Raw genomic sequence first — 24,066 nt, 5'->3', positions numbered from 1 at the left:
GCATTATTTCCACATCTGCATTGTTGACGATTACAGCAATTTACTAGAAGTTTAATGAGACGCGTTTGTATCCATGTTTTCCGCCAAAATAAAAGCTTGATGCAGTTTCCGTCAAAATAAAAGATCATGTGCTTATCTCTTTCAAGTTTATAAATTAGTACTAAACTAATTATGAAAGTTTTCTTTATTTTTCAGTGCATTTGTTTTACAATATATGGCTATTAGGCTACTGTCTTGAGATTAATTATAACTATTATTATGTAGTAGTGTAATATAGTAAATATAGTTTTATACTAAAAGAGTTTTTTTTTTCTGTGTTTAATTTGCACACTAAAAATGGGTTGGAGCTTTTAATTTTTAACATTCAAAGTGCACCAGATTGATGAATTTAACATTAAAATGCACACAATTTTCTTAGGGGGGGCATGCCCCCAAACCCCCCTAGAGGGACAGAGGTCCACCCACCACAGTTTTACCAAAGATCCTGTGGGAAACACTGGTATTGCTATGCCAGTGCAGCTTATAGCTTGTTTTTTGATGCATCGCTGCGGAGTATAGTTCAATTGTATTAATAAATTACAGTTTTGTACTTATTTCATCTGTTAACTCTCACTCGTTCCTACTCACTCATTACATGCCATTAGTGTTTTTAATGAATAGTAGTTGAACATATTCAAGGGCGTGCAAAGATGGGTGGTGTTTATGATCATATGTAGTGGGCCAGTCTGTGCCAAAATGCCAGGGCCGATTTTCTGTCCCAGTCCAGCCCTGTCTGGCGCCACATGCGCACGTCGAACACAAATCTCATTCACAGTTTCAAAACACTCGATCAGGTTTGTCTTTACCAAAGACCTCTTCCCATTTCCCACGAGACCTCAGCCCTTCTCTCTCCTCGATCGCTGGTTCAAGTCTGCTTTATACGGTCTCCCCACGCCAATTACTGCAACGAGACACAGGTATCATTTTACACTTGACCTACTTACCGCCGCTCGTCTCTCCACTCTCTCTCTCGTCGCAGACCTCGCTGAACCACTCCTCCCCCACCACAGTCGTGTTTCTTTAGAAATAAACAATGGACAAATTAAGTCTTTGGTCGCCTCATATGTAAAGTTATTCGCTGTCAAAGTGACGCTAAAATGAATGGGAGTCAATGGAATGCTAACAGCAGGTGAAGTTCTGCTACAATGGCGGCCCCCGGGAGGCTTCAGTTTCCGGCTGATGGATAACCCCCTTGACTGGAACGCAGCATTGATGTCTTACGGCTGAGTCTCTATCGTCATCACAGGCGGCCATCTTGTCACAGGCAAGCTTTCTGGCGGGCTCTGTGGTACCTGATGTAAGATCTGTGATCTGCACGAACACAACTACTCTTATCTCGCTGAAATCTTGACGGATTTACAAACGGTTTGGTTTCTTACAAACGTTATTAGCATGGCTATAATTCTGGATGCTTGAACATGTTGAAATTGCAGCTTTTCTTTTCGAAAAATTACTTAATCGTGCAGCATAATTGGGTATCACGGCTACTTGCACAAGTTTTCAAGGCTGAGACCACAATCGAGCTGTTCAATTATATAGATTTACTGACACCAATAAAGATTTTTTGACAACTAATCTTTTGTCTAAATTACAATCTTTGTGGATGTGGTTGTAGTTATTTGCTAGCTGTGAGTGCAGAGAGTCGCGTGGTTATGACGCAGTCGTTAGCCTATTTTTACAAAACGGCTTGTACGGGAATATAATTATTCCTGTATTGAATATAATTATTCATTTTTCTTTATGTATGTAACAATGTTCAGGGAAGAAGGAGGCGGGAACCGGCGAACAATCACACATACTTTATTTAAAATAAAATAAACAAACTAAAATACCGCCAGCAGCCCCTCGCGGACGACTGCTGGCTTACTCAAAATAAACATAACGGCCAGCAGCCCCTCGCGGACGACTGCTGGCTAAAATAAAACACAAATACAAAAACCAGAACAACTAAAATCAGGCCTGTTCCTCTCTCGATCATTAATGTCGTCGCTCCCCCTTTATGCTTCTGCTCCTCCGTGAGAGATGCGAGACCGGTGTGCTATACAGGTGTTGCTCATTAGCAATCGCACCACCGGCCTTGCGCCGTTCTCTCACGTCCCTCGGCCGTCCCTCGCCACAATGTACATGTTCAAAAATTTGGGATTGATACAATTTTTAATGTTTTTAAAAGAAGTCACTTATCTACCAATGCTGTATTTATTTAATTAAAAATACAGCAAAAACTGTAATTTTGTGAAATATTATTACAATTTAAAAAACTGTTTTCGATTTTAATATATTTTAAAATATGATTTATGTCACAATGTCTGGGTGATGTCCCCTGGGTAGCCACTAGAGGTCCTCTTCCTTGAAAGGGTGTCAATCACTATTGGACTACAATCCCCATCACCCTTGTCAGACTCATTATTCATTATCACCTTGTTAGTGTCTGTCTATTTATACCCTGTCTGTTTAATCACTTGTTATGGAATCCTTGTATTTTGTCACCCACTTCCAAGAGTCTGTCTTGGTTTGGTTAAGTGTTTATTTCTTGTTTTTGGACTGCTTACATGGACCTTACATTTATTAGCAACACTGTGCATGAGCCTGAATCCCGCTGTCCATCTTTGATCTCGCAGGTGTCAGATCCACTACCAGACTCCAAAGTTGTGTCCCAATGTGAAGGCTACGTCCTTCGAAGGCCGTATTTGAAGGCTGATTGGCCGCATTTGAAGGCCGATTGCGTCACAGCGGCGCAACGAAGGATGTCCCAATTCAAAGGCTGCATCTTCGAAGGCCGCATTTGAAGGCCGATTGCGTCACCGCGGCGCAATGAAGGCTGTCCCAATTCAATTTCGCAATTTTGTTAGGAAATACAGGATACATAAGGTATAGTATTGCCACCTTAAACAACAACCACCCATGTCCCACTCAATAGTGCCAATTATCAATAAAAATTGAAAAAGGAGAAAAATGCCTCGCAGGTGTGCAATGATAAATTGTTCTAATAGTGGGAAAGGGTTGTCCTATTTCTCATTTCCCAAGGACGAAAAACGGTAAGTGTGCTCCTGTCTTGTCAAAGCCTACCTGAATTTACGGTGGTTCACGTGGGAGGGAAAGTTGGCCAAATGTCAAATTGGCTAAAGTACAAAATCGGCCAGGTTGCACGGGCTATCACAGATCGTAACGATACGTGTTGGGAGGGGGGACTCTTCCCTTACTAGCTTGCTACACAAATTGTTTTGTTAATATTTGAACTACTACACTGAATCACCCTCTACAGACTGAATGGGTTATTTAGGAGTTACCTATAGGAGTTTTTTTTTTTTTACTGTGTGTGTGTGTATGTGTGTGTATTTTTGGCATGGTCTTTTAAAACAACAAAACAAAAACTCTTCTAGCACGTGTATTTACCTGTGTCAGCTGTGTTGTCGATGTCTCGAGAGAAAAGAAAGTGAGATCGCGAAAGCATCAGAGTGACTGAAAGATTGCCGTAAAGCAGTTCCAGTTCTCTGGTCGTACGATGTGTATGACGTCATTGACATTTTAAAAGACTTTTTAAAGCAAATAAGTGACTCTAAAAAATCTAACACCCAGTAATCTGTAATTTCTTTACATCTCCTTTCGAAAACAACATTCAAATTACTAGACAAAAAATTATATCCTGAGAAAAGTAGATTTTTAGGGGTATATCTCCAGAGTGGAACTGCAGTTCAGAACCCGGAAGTTTATTGGGAGTGAAACTTCTCCCTATATTAGACAATGCCTGTTTCTCAATATGCGTTCTTGTCTGTACTTGTGTTCTTGTGGAATTGTGAAACGTCATCAGTCGCTGCCCAAGTACTGTCTCAATACACTGTTTGCATTTTGGCAAGAAAGGTTAAAAATCCCGGAAGTGTTCTTGAAACGCCCATTTTACCGAGGATGCATCGGTTGGTAACTTGGGTGCTTCTCATTTCTTATTTGTGCATCCTCGTTTCCTTTCCTCGCTTCCTTTCCTAGCGCCTCAGCTCCTTCCCCTGTAGGTTGTGAGGGAAGGACGCAAGGAAAGAAAACGAGGACGGAGGAATCGAATTAAATCTTTTTTTTTATACATTGGAATACTTGATCACTCGAGCGTCACTTCACAGCGTCATCAGCAGCGCTCAAAGGTCTGTCCTTATGTTGTTGAAGTTTGTTTATTTAAGAAATTCATAATGAATAATAATAAAGCAAGATACCGTGTTGAAATATGTGAGATGTGTGGTTTATATAAACTGCAAAGGTAAACTATAAATTAAAAAGATTGTGACCGATGTGAAGAGGGAGGAGAATGTATACGTGCCTCACGTTTAGTCAATAAAACACTTCCGCATAGGATACACCTGTGTATCCTCGTTCATAACTCCTCTGAAAGCCTCCTCACTCCTCGCGGTGCAATTAGAGAATTGAGATTGTAGCAATGTTCAGGGAAGAAGGAGGCGGGAACCGGCAAACATTTAAACATACTTTATTAAATAAAACCAAACAAACTAAAATACCGCCAGCAGCCCCTTGCGGACGACTGCTGGCTAAAATAAAACACAAATATAAAAAACAAAACTCAACTAAAATACAGGCCTGTTCCTCTCTCGATCATCAACGTCGTCGCTCCTCCTTTATGCTCCCGCTCCTCCGTGAGAGATGCGAGACCGGTGTGCTTCACAGGTGTTGCTCATTAGCAATCACACCACCGGCCTCGCGCCGTTCTCTCACGTCCCTCGGCCGTCCTGTTCGCCACAGAGATGTCCTTCAAGATGGCTGTACTTGATTGGTTTCCGGGTCATAGGATGGAGGACAGAGGAGCGAGGAGACGAGGAGGGATATTGAGAATCACCCCTTGTGTGAACTTGACGGCAGAAATATTCCAGCATTCATTTCGGCATTCAAGGAAAGGAGCAGGGAGCAGAAAGGCAGAACAACAGTAAGTCGTTTTTCTACAATTTAGTATGCTATTTCATCACTAAATTCACATCTGAGAACATTTGATGCGAAAAATCTACTGTGTAGATTTCCAATATTGCCATTTTTATGAAAATTTATGGCGAATCAAAAATATGCTCAAACGCTTTCGGTAGTGAAGAATCTCCATAAGCGCACGCGGGTGTAGCTAGCGAGCCAACCGGCCAGTCATGCTAAAAACTCGTTTTACCCCACAGTCAAGAGACCATAGCAGCAGAGCAAAAATGGCATGAGAAAGCCAGACCCACAACTGTAAGAAAATGTTACTTTTCTTAGCGCTGTTATTATATAATTGCATTCTGTAACAAAGTTCAGTCAGTGTGGGTGAAGGAAGAAGAAGACAGGGTCGGCGAACTTGAGACTCGCACTTTATTCAGAAAAAATAACAGAACAAAAGAAAGGTGCGCTCGTCCGCCTTCACCGTAGATCTCACTTCAGCATATAAAAAAAAACACTCTGCCCGCTGTACCAGCTCTCACTGTATGTCTCCAGCTCTCAAGGTTCAGTCCAGTGATCACTCTTCCCGTTACTCAATAGCTCAGTTCGTTCCGTCGACCACTCTTTCCTCTCCGTGTCTAACACTGCTGGTAACTGCTGCAGGTCCCGTGCGAGTCCCAAGCCACTCTCTTGCCCCGTTCTCTCTTTCCTGGCAGCTTATATGCGGTCTCCACGCCAATCACTGCAATCAGACACAGGTGTGCATCATCTGCACTTGACCCACTTACTCACCGCACAACTCGCTGACTCGTCTCTCGCTACAGACTTCGCAAGACCAGAAATTTTTCAAGTCAGTGAGCTGGGAGGGTGAGAGGTGATCTCCACCAAGAGCCAGCGCGAGAGATTGTGGTTTTGTGTTCGCCTCTGGCCCGAGATCCTCCTCTCCACTCACTACCGTCGCCAGCATCACTGACTCTGCCTCAACCCACTTTTTAAGGAGGTTGAGGTGATAAATTTGATGTGCTCCGCCCCTGTCCGTTCGAACTACTTCATAATTGAGATCGCTAACTCGCCGTGTGACCTCAAAAGGTCCTTGCCATTTTGCGAGTAATTTAGAGCTAGAAGTAGGGAGTAATACAAGCACTTTATCTCCCGGTGCAAATTGACGAAGTCTAGCCCCCCTGTAGTACAGCTGACTCTGTTTGTCCTGGGCCTGTAACAAATTCTCCATTGATATCCGCCCCAAAGGGTGGAGTTTTGTTCTCAGGTCCAAGACATACTGAATTTCGTTCTTACTAGCGGACGGTCCGTCATCCCAAGTCTCTCTAAGGACATCTAACACCCCGCGGGGCTGACGTCCATAGAGAAGCTCGAAGGGGGAAAACCCTGTGGAGGCTTGGGGAACCTCGCGTACAGCGAACAAGAGGGGTTCTAGCCACTTATCCCAATTTTTGGCGTCTTCTTGAACAAACTTTTGAATCATGGACTTCAAAGTGCGATTAAACCGTTCCACTAGTCCGTCTGTCTGTGGGTGGTAGACGCTAGTGCGAATCGATTTAACGCCCAATAATTCATAAAGTTCGCGAATAGTTCGTGACATGAACGCCGTGCTCTGATCGGTGAGAATCTCTTTAAGGATTCCCACCCGGGAGATTAACGAAAAGAGCGCGCTTTTGCAACACTTTTGGCAGAAATGTTACGAAGCGGGACTGCTTCAGGGTACCGCGTTGCGTAATCCACCAGGACTAACGCAAAGCGGTGCCCACGTGCTGACCGTTCTAATGGCCCGATTAGGTCCATACCAATTCGTTCGAAGGGGACCTGCATTAATGGGAGGGGGCACAATGGTGCTTTTGGATTGGCCGGTGGGTTCACCAACTGACATTCCCGACAAGACGCGCACCACCTGCGCACGTTCTCGTGAATGCCCGGCCAAAAGAATCGGGCCATGAGCCGGTTTATTGTCGCTGTTTGACCTAAATGCCCGGCCATTGGATTTCAGTGAGCCGCCTGAAAAAGCATTTCCCGGCGGCTCTTCGGAACTAACAACTGTTGTATCTTCTTTTGACTGGGTGTCTTGGGTCACCCGATACAACTTATCCTTCAAAATAGCAAAGTAGGGATAAGGTCCGGGTGGAGTACCTGGCCGTCGATGGAACGGACCTGATCAAATGCAAGTTTTAATGTCTCATCCTGGGATTGCTCCAGGGGAAAATCATCGCGCTCGGTGAGGATAGTTCTCTCCAGAGCACTCCGTTCCCCTGCAGCATCTCCCACCTGAACAACCGCTGTCTTTCCCTTGCTTTTCTTTCCCCAAGATGCATCCGGGCATAAAGACCCTAATAATTTCCCAAAAGCAGGCCAATTCGTCCCCAGAATTAGCGGATGTCGGAGGTGCGGGTTAACTGCTACCTCTACGCTATGCTTTTGTCCCCTAAATTGAATTACCACCGGCATTATAGGATAACTCACCACCACCCCGTGCACACACCGTACCTTAACCAAGCGGCTGTTATCCAATGCACCCGGTTGAATCAGGCTTTGATGAATGGAGGTTTGGTTGCAGCCTGAATCCACCAAAGCCTGATAAGTACCCCCCTTGATACTCACTGGTATCTGGTACAGGCCAGCTTGATCGGGGGCAGCCTGTGGCGCGTCGGGGACCCGGATCAGTGTCCCTACCTCCATCACCGGACACCGGTCTATAAAGTGTCCTGGATCCCAGCAGCGCCAACAGGCCGGCCCAGGCCTCCCCGCCGCCCCAGTGGGGGAGGGGAGGGGCTCCGCCGGCGGCCCCGTTCTCCACCTCGATGCCGGCCGGCGCATCAGCCCCCCACGAGACCTGGGAAGGGGAACAGGTTTGGGGAGAGAGGGGGACGAAAGAGAGAGAGAGGGAGAAGAGAGACAGAGGAGAGGGGCTCGCCGACCCCTGGGCACGCCACCATGTGATCCTCCGCCAGGTGGATGGCCTGGTCCAGCGACGTCGGGCGGTGGCACTGGACCCACTGCGCGGTCTTCTTGGGCAGGTTGGTGATGAACTGCTCCAGTACCACCTTGCTGATAATATCCTCTACGTCGCCTCCGTTGGCCATCAGCCATCTGCGGCAGGAGTCCCGGAGCTGCTGCGCCATGACGAAGGGCTGGCCGAACTCGCTCAGGCTCAAGGAGAATGTAGAATGGCGCGCCTCAGATCTTCATAGACCAGGAGATTCTGGACTGGCAGTTGGTGGGCAGCTATCTGCGACTCTCCTGATAGTATGGGAATGAGCCGCAGGGGCCAGTCCACTCGGGGCCGACCTCTCAAACAGGTCCAGGAATGCCTCCGGATCATCCTGGGACCCCATCTTGTTGAGAGGGAGGGGCGGGGCAAAGGCCGTAGCTGGATTAGGGACGGCCCGAATCTCCCGGTCGAGCCAGCTCCGGAACAGCTCGCGGTCTTCCTGCTGGCCTTGGAGAAGCAGCTGGAACCGTTGGTCTTGCTCCTCCTTTACGGCCAGCAGGGCGTGGTGTTGTTCCCTGTGAAGACACGCGAGCGTTTGAATGAGGTCCGCAGATGGCGTTCCTGGCGGGTTCTGCATGGCGGCGGCGGTCTTCTCCTTCCTCGATTTCGGCACCAGTGTAACAAAGTTCAGTCAGTGTGGGTGAAGGAAGAAGAAGACACGGTCGGCGAACTTGGGACTCGTCCTTTATTCAGAAAAAATAACAGAACAAAAGAAAGGTGCGCTCGTGCGCCTTCACCGTAGATCTCACTACAGCATATAAAAAAAAACACTCTGCCCGCTGTTCCAGCTCTCACTGTATGTCTCCAGCTCTCAAGGTTCAGTCCAGCGATCACTCTTCCCGTTACTCAATAGCTCAGTTCGTTCCGTCGACCACTCTTTCCTCTCCGTGTCTAACACTGCTGGTAACTGCTGTGGGTCCCGTGCGAGTCCCAAGCCACTCTCTCTCCCCATTCTCTCTTTCCTGGCAGCTTATATGCGGTCTCCACGCCAATCACTGCAATCAGACACAGGTGTTCATCATCTGCACTTGACCCACTTACTCACCGCACAACTCGCTGACTCGTCTCTCGCTACAGACTTTGGGAGACCACGCCCCCCCGCCACACATTCTAATTAATGTGATAACATTTTCATTTAAACCAAGGGACATCTGAGGAAACCGCTGCATTGATTGAATGGCGAGCGGCCAACAAGGCTCTCTTTACTGGTCGGAGGAATTCCAAGTAGGCTTGGGCGATAAAACCTGGCTGTTATCATCAATAATTCTTGTTATGTTTGGGTACTGAAGACAGCGCTGTGCGGGGGTATTGCGCAATACCAGCAAGAACACATCGCCTCAAACTGCCAGCAGCGTTCTGTGTGCTCCTCACCTTGTAAAGGTGATGATACACAGGGCAAATTTTTGAGCAATGTTGCTGGGCAATCCTGCCCAGTGATTGTTGCTTGGGCACTTTCCCATTGAAAATGGGCAATATATTTCTATCTGGATAATTTAGATCGGTTGTGGGCCCTGTGTCTCATCTGGTTGCCCGTTGACGGCAACATTGCCCATCAACATTGCTCAAAAAGTTGCCCTGTGTATCATCGCCATAAGTTCATTCTTCCAAGAACAACTAGCAAGAGCGTTCTCCCCAAGAACACAAGTCCGTTCTTTGCATTCTTGGTTTTGAGAAACGGCCATTCTCTGGTCTGTCCTACCCGATCCTACCCCATAAGTCATTGCGTGCCGGTGACGACAGCACTTCTATTCAATAATATCTGACTGCAGAGCCGCAGAGCCACAGTTTTACCCTAACAGTTTCACCCCAGCAGTTTTACCCCGCGCATGCGCAGTTTCACCAGAACAGTTGTACCCACGCATGCGATGTCACATTGTTCTGTCCTAAAACGATCGTACCCGCGCATGCGCTGTCACATTGTTCTGTCCTAAAACGATCTAATGATTATTGTTACCAATTAATTATTGTAGCTTATTAGTTATTTTTTGCTCCTACTGTTGCTCGCAGGCCTTCAGAGTCCTTTACTGAAATAAAACAATGTTTGTGTTATGAACAGTTCAATCTTTTACGTTTTCCCTCCAAAAACGAACAGCCTGGTATAATTTGTACACACTTAATTGTTAAATGCCTGATATAACACACAAACTTCCATATTGACATTAAAAAGGTGAACTATTTGTCTAAGTCAATATAAGTCTAATAATTCTTTATTAAAAGTTAATTAAACCTGATTGGGGTTAATGTGTAAACTTGAACACGAATGAAACAAATGACTTGAACACAAACTATTTACAATAATTTCAAATATTTTATTAATTTTCGGAGCCATTACCAAGAATACAATTTAATAATTTAATTCAATTACCATACAGACAGACATACATACAGACAGGCATACAGAAAGGCATACAAACAGACATACAGACAAGACAGACAGACAGGCTTACAGACATACATACAGGCAGACACCAAGTCTGTCACCAATAAGAGAAAAAAAAATTAAATGTCAGGGTTGTAAAAGGATGACAGTCTAACATTTTTGTTGTCCCTAACCTCTGACATGAAAAAGAGCATGTCCTCTCTGTTTTTAAATGTAAAATAGAATGGGGACCTTATTTCATCATCCTCATCAAAAACTGTGTCACGATGTGTATGCAGTCGAGCAAGGGCATTCAGTGCATCTTCCTCCTCCATGCAGAAAATACGTGGTGGCAAGTACTTGCTCTTCATCAGCTGGCGATTTTCCTTCAACCATTCAACACCTTGTCTGATGCTGCTCATCATATTGGCAGAGTTGATATACTTCTAATTTACACATGAGAGAATTCAGGTATTTGTATCAATCCACTTTACAAAAACAAACAAAAATAACAAAGGTCAATGTCCCTACACTAATACAAGTTGTTCACCAGTTTAATGTATGACTTTTAAGCCCTTTTTAATACCACATCATAAAACTACAACATTACATTTAGCAAGAACATACATTTAAAGTAGTACATGCCTGTAATGATCAGACTAGCTCTAGACCATTTGGCTTGGGTTACATGTGTATGTTCACAGGGGTCTTTTAGCGTCTTTCAAGGATCAACCCTGGAGCAATGGGACTTACTTGGTGTGTGTTTTTAGAACCCAACTGATCTCTGTGTCCCCTGAAAGTCTAAGTATAGTATATTGTCGAATATTGAAAATCTGATTTTAAAAAAACAACCTTTGACAAAAAAAACGTACTTCACTGTCAGTGAGGCAAGATCCAACTGCCATGGCCTCCTCAGCCCAGTGTGCAAACCACCTTCCATGTCTGACAAAATACAAAAAGACAACAATGAGAACATAAAGTTGTGCAGAATGCAGCAGGTGGTTATCTAGTCATCAATATTCTGTGCTTCCAAATGGAACACAGTATGGTTGTGAATTCAATCCCTGGGGCTGTCACCATTCTGTCCCTGAGCAAGGCACTTACCCCAAGTTGCTTCAGGGGGGACTGTCCCTGAAGTTAGTTTACTAAGTCACTCTGGATAACAGTGTCTGCTAAAGGACAAATAATAATGATTTGGTTTTTAAAAAAAGCATAATCGGAAACCCTACCCTCTAAGAGCAAAATTCTCCATGAGGAGAAGGCACCACCACCGCCTGATGACTGGAATGTCATGCTGAGAAAAAAGCAATACTTCAATGAATACTATGAATAACATTAACAACAATAATATTAATATAATGTGGATAAATAAGACTTACAGCAGTGAAATCAACGGGTTTATTCAATACAATGTGTAGGGCATACTGAAACATATTAATTTTGCAATGTTATGTTTGATATAACAGACTGATAAAGGTCTTGTAACTTACCATAATCATGCATTTTGAAAAGCAAAGAAATCAAACAGTATGTTAAAGTGTTACGAAAATAGTTTTGGGCACTTAAGTTGTTCCACAAACATTTGTTTTAGACAGTTTAATAATTTTTTCACAAATGCCTAAAAATTTTGTGTACTTACCATACTGTAGAGAACACCAACCAATAAGCCAAACAAGCAAGAGAAACACATAGTCTACAGAAGTATATCAAAATAAACCTACACACAACACCCAGTGTCTTGTTTTCCACATGGGAAGGAGAATCATGTCCTTAGATGCTTCATCAACCTTTTGAGATAATATTGAAGAGAAAATGCATACAGAAAGTAGATAACAGTTTTCATATTAATGGGCACAAAATGCAATTGTGTTTAAGCATCAAAATGAAATGGCAAGAAAGTGCTCACTTACTGGGAGAGACAGATTAGGATCTGCTTTTAAAGGGGGCATCCAGCTTGCTATTACATATGCATGAATGGCATGTACATCCTTTCCCTGACAATTAATCAATTCAATAATTGTTAGAACTGACACAGCAGTTAACATGCAAAATATCTTGAGGGAGAGTAATCATTCATATCAATATACCTGATGTATTCCAATATCGCTCATCATTTGGAAACAGCAATTGGCAATCTGTATAATTGCATCAATTTAGAGGCAAATGAGGTTTTTGAAAATGTTTGTGAATCATTTCTTATGTGGCAGTAAACAAACTGTTATACATACAAACATACAACTTACTGTTGCCTCAACTCCATGATGATCTAGACCCAATGATATGAAGTCAGTGTTTTAGCGTGGTTGTGCCAACATCCACTATTTGCTCATCTGGAGTCCTCATTGTGTCCAGGACATAATCAAGCTTGAAACAATGTTCAGGTATTCTCAAATATTATTTATCAATGAATAAAATTACAATAATTTATTTTGGTTGTATATTTTCTAAACATTCATACCAGTGCCTTCTGACCAGCATGTAAAGTGAAGTTCCATGGTACTTTTGTAGTACAGGGGCCTGTTCTTCGTACGTCGCTAACTCAGTTAGCTGGATTTGATTGTTGGCGATTTGGCATGATCTTGGATCGTTTGGTTCTTCGAAGCTCATCCTAGACTTGCTGTCATAGCAACAGGTGCGCCAGCTTGAACCTGCTCGCGAGCAGGCTTATTTCATGTAAACAGGATTAGATTGCGGCTTTATAAGCGGAGGTGATACGGGAAGTCTGTCGTAGCCATGTCTTGTCCATTTTTAAAACAGCAAACTGTTTTGGAAGGTGCGAGGATAATTCGCAGAGCTTTTCGAATTAATCGCGTATTGCAGGATAGACAGGATCCTTTAGCGCAGCGCGACAGTGTAATTTTTGAGAGATATCGTTTTTCTCGTGAGGGTGTTATTTACATCATTAATTTGCTGGAACCACACATTAAATGTTCAACACGGAGGAGTCGGGCTTTGACAACTGCACAGACTGTGTGCATTGCCCTGAGATTCTTTGCGAGTGGCACGTTCCTTTACACTATTGGAGATGCAGAGAACTTAGTGAAAAGTGCTGTCTGTCGTGCCATTCGCAAAGTTTACTTGGCACTCAAGCAGTTTTTAGGGGGTTTTGTGGTATTTCCAAGCCACTTAAGACCCCAGGTTGTAAAGCAGAATTTTTTTGCTATTGCAGGTACATTTATAATTGTTAATGACATGCAATCATGACCATGCCAAAAAGTATGACTAACAGTATGTGTCCTTCAGGCTTCCCTAACGTGATTGGTGCCATAGACTGCACACACGTCCCCATCAAGGTCCCACCAGGGCCCAATGAAGGGGATTTTGTGAACCGAAAGGGGGTTCACAGTGTAAATGTGCAGGCAAGTTACTATTACAATTTATAATATTCCAGATTAGTAATATATTACATAAAAAAATTAATGTAATCAAAAAGTATGCAGTTGACTGACTAAAATCTCTTAGATGGTGTGTGACTCTATGTTCCTTATAACAAATGTGGAAGCAAAATGGCCAGGATCAGTGCATGACTCAAGAATTTTCAGAGAGTCACATTTATGCACATTATTTGAACGTGGTAAGGGAACTTATAAATGTCAAGCTCACAGTATTACACACACTTATACTGAGCCTAACAAAACTGCATTTTTCCATTATACAGGGAATTTTGACGGGGTCCTGCTTGGTGACCGGGGCTATGCCTGCAGGCAGTACTTCATGACGCCATTCCCTGACCCAAACCCTGGACCACAAACCCGTTACAATGCAGCTCTAGCCAGGACAAGGGCACGCATTGAAATGACCTTTGGGCAACTAAAGGAAAGATTTCAGTGTCTGAAGGGTCTGAGGGTTGCACCTGACAGGGCCTGTGACATAATTGTTGCATGTGCCATATTGCATAACATTGCCACTATCAGAAAGGAGAGGACCCCTGTGGTGGGGGTGCAGCCTGATGATGACCTCCAGCCAGTGCACTTGGACCAACCTAGTGGCAGAGCTGCACGGGACAGAATTGTGGAACACCATTTTTGAATGTGTAATAAAAGACAAGACAAAAATGCTTAGTTCCTGGAGTTTTATTTAAACAATTCTTTATAAAGAAAAGCCAGCAAGTCATCCTTTGCCTGCAATAAGAGATAGTTATGTAAAGTCAGCAATACTACTATGTGTCAAATGATGTATTAGCACTTACTCTGAAGGTCCTTTTGAAGCAACTCTATCTCTAGTGCAATTTTTCTCTTTTTCAAGTTGTCAAGTTCAATTTCTCCTCTTAATTTGTGTTTTTTCAGGTCAAAATACTCAATTTTTTGTTGAAGATGCCGTTTATATAGGGAACGGATGTCACCCTGTGTCATTTTGTGAAAGAAAAAGGGTCAAAACATGCCTCATGCAACAAAAGTAAAAAGTAAAAGTACAACACTGTCCACCTCTGTATCAGTTCTTTGTGCAGACTCTTCTGTAGGCCTTTCTGTAGGCCTTTCTGTAGGCCTTTCTGTAGGTGTGGACTCCTGCAACTCATATTGCAGACAGAAAGAATAGGTACACAAGTATATACAAATTAGTGTAAAGTTATTTATGCACTTACAGGTTCTTCCTCCAAAGGACAGTCATCTGAGAGGGTTTCTTCACTGTCCTGTGCAATGGAAATAAATGGGTATTACAAAGTGTTGCACTTTCTTCCCTTTATGCAAGTTAGAAAAAGTACACAACTTACTGCATATGCTTCAGCCACCACTTGCTTGGGAACAGGTAAAAGTGTTGGTGTATTATGTAAAACTGCACAAAAGAGGGGAAAAAAAAAATTGTCATTACAATTAACTACACTGTAAAAAATATAATGTGATCAATAACTCATGGCAATATATTTTATATTAACTAAAAGTTTAGAAGTTTTCACTTTCACAAACGGTTTAAATTACTGTACAAGCCATTTGGATTATACTTCATTTAATGCAGCAACAAATAATTTTACAGTGTACTAAGAGAATTGAAAACTCATTTAGCCTACCAATAATAAAGGTGTTGCTGCTACTGGTCCCTGGCTTTGGGTCTGAGGAAGAGCTGCCCCCAGGGATGCCCTCCACAATGGGTCGGTTTTCATTCAACCCGAGGGCCAGCTCCTCTGCTGGGGTATATTGTGGTGGTGCAGGACCACCACCTGTTTTTTTTTTTTCAGCCTTTTTCTTGGTGGCTGTTATAAACAGACAAACACATTATTTAACAGTGGCTTTTAAAAAGAGGAAAAAATTGGCTTTTTAAAATAAAGACAGTATAAGAATTAAAGGCTACCATTTTGTAGAATATTCTTGTACTTCACTTTTACTTGTAATAGGTTTTACATTGAAAATACCTTCCATTTCTACCAGGTTAGAACTCCGATATGTAAAGTTTAGGCGTTTGTACAATTTTCAAATAGCATAATAAAGTATGCACCGTTCACCAACACTTCATGTTTCAATGAAAATGTGATTACCTGAGGCAACCCAAATTTTCTGGAACACCTTATCGTAAGCTTGTCTTGATTTCATCTTAGGGAAATTCTAAGAAGAAGATCATTACGAGATCCTGTGGCATCTAAGCCACACTCTCTACATAGCTTTCATAAAACTCCCACCTAGTCAACAAAGTAAGACAAAGAAAAGCATGTGAACATATAATACCTGTAGTCCTGTTAGAAAAATATTAAATTAGGTAAGATTAATTTTAATTTTTTCCATAATGCACCAAACTGTAAGTATGTTTTAAGTATGCTTTGTTGATTAAATACTGACATACCTTTTGTTTAGAAAGCTCATCTGTCAGGCGGTCCTCAGTGACTGTGATTTCTTGCACTTCAGCTACAGATTGCGGAGCCTGTACTTTAGCAAACTCTGTATTGAGTACAACATCTGACCTTGTGCGTGGACCAATCCATGGAGCGCAAAAGTGGTAAGTTGGTGGGACCAAAAATGGATTGTGTTTTGAACCTTCACAGAATTACAGAAAGAGTTATTTGTTAATACATCTTGGATTATTATGCAAATGGTATTGGTATCATAAGGCTCTTAAGCTGTAATTACTTTTTACAAATCCACGACCAATCATCTCCATAGCCAGTGCGTCCCAAAACATGTCAATATCCACTTCCTCGTTGTAACTCTCAGGAGGATCTTCCAGATCACTTACTTAAAAAGTAAAGAAGAGAAAAATATTTTTTTTTTTCACAAAAAAACAAAAAACTGACAACAGTTGCACCAGTACATTAAGCAGACATATTCTTACTTGACAAATGAAAGGCACCCTTTTTGTGCAAATCCATTATGACCACAGCAGGGTGATCACCACAGATCACACAGGAATAGTTGTAGTCGTGGTCTGTGAGGGCCTCAAAGTGCAGATACGCATGAAGCACTGCATCCTTTGAAGGGAACTTAACTCCTGTGTTAAGCTGAAGGTAATCTACTGCTCTGCTGACTGCTGTACGGACCTTGGTTAGGGTAGGGGTAGGGGTAGGGGTAGGGTTAGGGTTAGGGTAGGTAAAACAATAGCTGAATTTTGGTATTTGTTTAGGTTTGTAAATGGGTCACAACAAAACAATTTTTGAAATGTGTTATAAATCAACATAGTGATTATGACAAGCATGGTGGGCTAAAGCCATGTGATTGCCAAGACCAGTGATGACGCTCATCAATCACGCACCGTTCTCTTGCCGCTCTCATGGATCTCGTAAGCCATGCTTGTCATGTTGATATCAAAAGACATTACCTGAAGTAGGTTTCTCAATGAGACACACAAGGGCAGGTCTAGCAATATGTGGTCACTGAAATTGTGCACACCCTCTTTCCACTCTTGATAACGGTAACACAAGTCACAGACCGGACAACGTTTGCAGTAAGTGGAAACATCTAGAGGTTGGATGATTCAACAGGAGATACATTAATTTAAACTGAGAAATATATTTACGTATAAGGCACATTTGTTAGCGTGTGACATTGTAAAATCTGGTGTATAGAATTGTAACCTACCTTCAATAATGCCAAAGCTGGTGAGGATTCTCGCTTTGTCAGTGATGAGTGCCGGTTCACTGAGAGGCACATTTCCTGGACACCTCTGGCATATCATTTCCTGTCTTGGGTACTGGAATTCTTTTGATGGGAGTCGTAAATGATCGGGCAACACAGCAGGTAGCTTCTTGTCTGTCAGTATGTATTTCACCATACGGCTCAGGTCATCACCTTTTGGTGGATAAGATAGAACGGCCTCTCCCTCCTCTGGGCCCCCCAGACATTCATGCTTGTCTGTTTCACCAACTGAATCCACCACCTCTTCTGTGCTACGGACTGTCCTAAACAACTCAGGCTGCTCTTTCAAAAAAATGCCACTTGGCCACATAAATATATGGACAGGAACGTCTCGTTTTTGAACATGGACAATGCCACGAGTTTAATTTGGTGTTGTACACCACCATAACTCGTCCAAGAACACTGTAATATGACACTGTGGGCTCAAATACAGATACAATTTTCTTGATTTGAGGAAATCCAATATTTAAGCAGACAGATAGAGGGACATTTTCATCTCTGGATAAGCTTTGTCGTGCAACGCAACCCTCCCTTGTGTCTTCATTAAACCATTTGGTTTGCACCATCTCTGTCAGTGAATCCTCCCGTAGTGTTTTAGACTTAGCTGTGTTGGTACAGTAAGTGACTGACCTCAGATGTACACATCTATTGGCTTTCATGCCACTCCTCCACGCCAAATCCATGTTTACTTGACATTCCTGTGACTCACAGGACACACGATGATTTTCACCCCATGTTTTATTCTGAACATGAAGAGGGACACTGTGACCATGGAACGTCTTTTGGACAGAATATATACCATTTACCTCATCAATACACTCACTCATAAGGTGGTGTTTGGAGTTCACGTCCAAAACCTGGTTGGAATGCTTACGGTCAATGTGCTTTCTAATGTTACGTTTATTCATAACCACATTGCACATAGGACACCTTTCCCGGACAACTGGTCTCACACAGACTCTTGTGACTGCACGAATGCCTTGGTCAGTTGACTCTGCACTGGGTGGACACGGCAAAATTATAGAGGCTGACTCTGCACAAGGTGGACACTGCACTATGCTGGCAGAAGTAGGGCTGGATGATTAATCGAAAAATAATCGAAACCGAAATTCAGAGCCTAGAACCGACGTAATTTTACCATGTCGGTTATTTCGGTTTTTTAATCCTATTAATATTTCCGCCCACTGTGTGTTAATGTACTTTCCCCTTAAAACATATTACCGCGTGTGTAGTCACGTAACTCCGCCCCGTCCAGTCTGCGACGTTGAAGCAACATGAGCCCCTTTCACACAGCGCGTTGATCCCGGGAAATTGCCAGAACAAACACCTTCTGTGAACGCAAACACGACCCGGGATTGATGGCAGGTTGGGGACATAGTAACATTGCCGTGTTCAGTCCCGGAACGCGCGCTGTGTGAACAAAAGCCATAATCAATGCCGTGTTGTAATGATGGCGCTAGGCCGGGATCGTTCGCCAGCGTGAAACGGTTCGTAACGCGCAAGTTTATGATCGAATCAGAGAAAAAAAATGCACAAGCGTGGCTTCTCGAGAGAAATCGCAGCTCATAAGCAAATTATAGACGCCGCTGGGACATGTCACGTGTCTTTGCGGGTTGTGCGTGTCTGTGTGAACGCACTCTGTTGATTCCGGAAAATCACTGCCAGTGTGAATGAAGCAAAGTCAAACGGGTCAAATCCCGGGCCACTTTATCCGAGTATTTTCCGGAATCTCTGTGTGAAAGGGAACTCAAACACTGAGTCAACTCAGCAACAGGAGCCGCTTGTACCAAAGAAACACGCCAAAAAAGAGAGAGACTGACAAACGCCCAGCAACAAGTGCCTCCACTCCACAAAGCAGGTTTCGATAACACAAGGATTTACAAATGCTACACAATATGAAAAGGATTAGTTTTATACAAGTTATATTTTACTTTTAAGATGGCAATATTTACAATAATTTATTTTGTTTACCAAAATAACTATTTTCTATATTTTTAGGAAACTTTCTTTTTACATTAAAACTTAATTACTTTTTTATAAGACGTTTTTATTTCAAGCATTATATGCTTTGTTTGATTCAATTGTTTTAAATATTTAATAAGTAAGCATTAAAAGCTATCTGTGTGTTTCCTTATTTTAGAATCACAAAGATAGGATTATGCATTCTTTCATTAAAAAAATAACCGTGAATATTTACAGTATAAGCCTTGCCAGTGACACATGAGAAATAATTTATTTTAAATAATCGTTCAATAATCGTAATCGAGGTAACTTGTTCGATTAATCGCGATTATGATTTTAGCCAAAATCGTCCAGCCCTAGGCAGAAGATGGCTCTGAAATATCTACTGATGTAGACTGATATTTCTGGCACACAGTTAAATGTTTTTTAACCTGTTAAGCTGCAAGCCCACTTTTGAAAAATCCCCAGAAATGACATACCCAAACTGAAACAGATACAGTTCATGAACCCTTTGCACTAAAAGCACAAGTATGATCTCATTTGACAGCTGACACCTGGTAGTTTATTGTAAATGTAGAATTAATTATTGTCATAATGATTTTTTTTTAAATAGCTTCAAAGTTTTGTAAAGTTATTAGAAATGTATTTTTATGAAACATCTTCATGAAAATAAAATTGAAGTTGGCCCTGGAGCAATCTAGAAATGCACTGCAGCTAAGCCATATGTGTGACCATTTTATATTTAAAATCTGAAAATGATAAGTCTAAAACTCTGTATTTAAATAAAATGTTTTTCAAGATCATGTCAAATTACTTTATTTTGATTAGACTCTAAAATGCAAACTGATGTTTAGTCATCTTGTGAGTCATCTTTTCAGTCTATTGTCTCTATTGTTTTGTGGTGCAAACGAGCCCCATTCAGTGTCAGTCTCCCCTGCACACATTTACACCTCTCCAGACTGGTTATGGCTCTAAATATGCATTTATTTTGTTTTCATTATAGCTACTAACGACTGGCTATTCACAGGCTATTCATAGGGCTTCAAACCCTAATTTCTTTTATCAAAGTTCTCACTAAATATTTGAAACTGGTATCAAATGCACTGAAACATTTCAGGAAGCATTCCCATTTAGAAAAAAATCATAAAACAATAACTGCTGGTGGCAGGTGCACCTGGGCTAGCTAGCATGTTAGCTTAGCACACCATACACGACCATTTAGATTAAAACCATGTTCATGCTTTAAACTTACTATATAACGCAAGTCGAGTGTTTTAAATAATCTTCTGTGATCTAATTTGGCTTCAGATCAAAAAAATCCGACAGAAAATGTATTATTTATAGTGTTCTGCACGATGATGAAATCTATATCGATTAGCATAATATTATAAATATAATCTATTATTATGAAATACCTGGCATGGCTTGAAGAACACAGGTAACTCAAATATCATTGCAATCATGTTTATTGTCTTCAAAACATCTTTATCTGCATGTTACAGCGATCTCTGTCAGCTACTTTCTGTATCGGTGATGTGCTGGAATGTCACATGACTATGGGTCTACTTCATGATCCATATATGGACCATTATTGTGCATGTAGCGCCCTCAGGCTATTGGTATGAATTGAAAACACAGCACATCTCAGTAAGAAGCGATCATAATGATTACATCGACGCATTTGGGTATAAATTCAATAAATATTATTCCTGTCTATAGAAATATGATGTGAATCTATGAGAATATATCAATATTTCTATAAGTCTGCACATTTTTGAGCTAAAGCCCTGAGGGACGTTGCTTTGTGAATCGCTGTCATGACGACACACGGAGTGTTTTTTATGAATGGACCAGCTGACGCTCATAATTCATATTAAAGGTATCGACTCATTTTTTCATTTCATAACTCCTGACACAAATTAAGACATAACTGTCACTATAAGTTTCTCAGAATACAATAGTGGTCAAATACTGAATCTTGAGTCTTATATCTTTTTAAAGATGTATTTGTCAAGGTATAACATTAAATCTGATAGTAAATTTGAACTAAATAATCTCATTCCCAAAGAAGTAAAACAAAAGGTAATAAGGTTTTTAAGAGTTTAGGAATGACTGGCACACAAAGGAATGTGGTCTCTATAGGCACTCCCAAAGGTGTAAATTCATGATGGCTAATTTCAACTATTCTTAGCAGATGGTCAACTTCTACCCCCAGTAATGGTGGGGGAATACAGTACATTTCCACTAAACTCAAGTTTTACATATCAAATAAGGTCTGGCTATATAAGGAAAATGCAACGAGAGCTAAAGGCTGTTTTTCTGTATTCAGATTAGCCCGTGTGGTTGAGGGTCTCGCGACTCTCAGCTCACGTAGCCATACAGTGTCGGGTAAAGGATTTTCCTCTTTGTTCTAGAACATTTGATGGTTTGCATTGATTATGGAATTTTAATAATACATTTACCTGACATAATAAATTGTTATATTTGATTAGGCCTATTCTAACAGACTTTGACTTTATTTTCATTGGAGTTAAAAGGAATAGTCAAACATTAACGTATATTTAATGATTGACAGATATCATTGAAAAACCTTTTCATTTTATGGAGTCAGATGAAACGAGTTAATATATAAGATAAAATGTATTTCATTTAACCAAAAATACTTTGCCGCGAGAAAAGACAGTAACACGCAGAGACCTTCGCCGCTAATTCGAATACCGCCATTGGATCGAGTTAGACGGCCTTACAAAGTGGCATAACCCTTACGCAGCAGCATAGACTGACAATAGATGCAGTGGTAATAGAGTTTATCCCTACACCCTAGGCCACATCGGTGAATAGTGTATCCTGCAACATAAGAAAACAAACTCAGTTAAGTATTGGGCAATGAAAATGTGTTTCCAGTCGAAAGTTTTCTCTAAAAAATTTATTATTTAATCTGACTGTTACAAGTTTTTATGACTTTGTCCACACATGCCATCTGAACACAATAAATTTGGACAATTTTCATAACATTTTATTTAACTTTTATACATCCATGGTGATCCCAGGTCAAAAATGACCGGTGATTAGAAATGAATGGGGAACACTACGATAAGCTTATAAAATTGAGTTCAGGCACATGCATCTGATGACACAATTTGACACAAAAAAAAAAAAAAAAAAAAGCTTGTGATAATTAACAAAGTATGTTTAGTCAGAGTATTTATTTTAATCAAAATAATTTTATGCTAAAAAAGATTCTTATGAGCTTAACATACACGCCATAAATAGCAAATAAAAGTTTTAAAAAAATTCACAAAAATAGGCGATAATATGTATTATTATGAATCTATAATCTGATAATATCAACATATGAAATTAACACAACAGGACAGTCAAAATTATATCTGTTAAGGACCTAATAGCGATGTTTTATATTCCCGTAGTACGGAGCCTGGAAAGTCTCCCATGTGGGAAAAAATCAATCCGTGGCGACGGTTGTGCAGTCCGTCCCCTCAGTTTATATACAGGTCCTTCTCAAAAAATTAGCATATTGTGATAAAGTTCATTATTTTCCATAATGTAATGATAAAAATTAAACTTTCATATATTTTAGATTCATTGCACACCAACTGAAATATTTCAGGTCTTTTATTGTTTTAATACTGATGATTTTGGCATACAGCTCATGAAAACCCAAAATTCCTATCTCAAAAAATTAGCATATCATGAAAAGGGTCTCTAAACGAGCTATTAACCTAATCATCTGAATCAACTAATTAACTCTAAACACCTGCAAAAGATTCCTGAGGCTTTTAAAAACTCCCAGCCTGTTTCATTACTCAAAACCGCAATCATGGGTAAGACTGCCGACCTGACTGCTGTCCAGAAGGCCATCATTGACACCCTCAAGCAAGAGGGTAAGACACAGAAAGAAATTTCTGAACAAATAGGCTGTTCCCAGAGTGCTGTATCAAGGCACCTCAGTGGGAAGTCTGTGGGAAGGAAAAAGTGTGGCAAAAAAGCTGCACAACGAGAAGAGGTGACCGGACCCTGAGGAAGATTGTGGAAAAGGACCGATTCAAGACCTTGGGGGACCTGCGGAAGCAGTGGACTGAGTCTGGAGTAGAAACATCCAGAGCCACCGTGCACAGGCGTGTCCAGGAAATGAGCTACAGGTGCCGCATTCCCCAGGTCAAGCCACTTTTGAACCAGAAACAGACAGCGCCTGACCTGGGCTACAGAGAAGCAGCACTGGACTGTTGCTCAGTGGTCCAAAGTACTTTTTTCGGATGAAAGCAAATTTTGCATGTCATTCGGAAATCAAGGTGCCAGAGTCTGGAGGAAGACTGGGGAGAAGGAAATGCCTGAAGTCCAGTGTCAAGTACCCACAGTCAGTGATGGTCTGGGGTGCCATGTCAGCTGCTGGTGTTGGTCCACTGTGTTTTATCAAGGGCAGGGTCAATGCAGCTAGCTATCAGGAGATCTTGGAGCACTTCATGCTTCCATCTGCTGAAAAGCTTTATGGAGATGAAGATTTCATTTTTCAGCACGACCTGGCACCTGCTCACAGTGCCAAAACCACTGGTAAATGGTTTACTGACCATGGTATCAATTGGCCTGCCAACTCTCCTGACCTGAACCCCATAGAGAATCTGTGGGATATTGTGAAGAGAAAGTTGAGAGACGCAAGACCCAACACTCTGGATGAGCTTAAGGCTGCTATCGAAGCATCCTGGGCCTCCATAACACCTGTAGTAGTGCCACAG

At 41.8% G+C, this 24,066-nt stretch overlaps 2 long non-coding RNA genes across 2 annotated transcripts; both read right to left on the bottom strand.

The window, feature by feature from the left end:
• Positions 1-14,353: 14,353 nt before the first annotated feature.
• Positions 14,354-14,770, bottom strand: LOC143738973 (uncharacterized). Its single transcript, XR_013204110.1, has 2 exons — positions 14,485-14,770; positions 14,354-14,416 (listed from the first exon to the last, which is right to left on the bottom strand). It is a non-coding gene; the product is annotated as an uncharacterized LOC143738973 (long non-coding RNA).
• A 4-nt stretch (positions 14,771-14,774) lies between these two features.
• LOC143739401 (uncharacterized) lies at positions 14,775-15,084 on the bottom strand. The gene is made up of 3 exons (XR_013204181.1): positions 15,007-15,084; positions 14,878-14,925; positions 14,775-14,800 (listed from the first exon to the last, which is right to left on the bottom strand). It is a non-coding gene; the product is annotated as an uncharacterized LOC143739401 (long non-coding RNA).
• Positions 15,085-24,066: the final 8,982 nt, after the last annotated feature.

Source organism: Siphateles boraxobius, unplaced genomic scaffold (genome assembly GCF_051911475.1).
Source record: "Siphateles boraxobius isolate OS27281-9 unplaced genomic scaffold, OSU_SipBor_1 16, whole genome shotgun sequence".
NCBI classification, from domain to species: domain Eukaryota; kingdom Metazoa; phylum Chordata; class Actinopteri; order Cypriniformes; family Leuciscidae; genus Siphateles; species Siphateles boraxobius.
The sequence above is the reverse complement of the archived record's forward strand: the minus strand, read 5'-3'. Positions and strand labels throughout refer to the sequence as shown.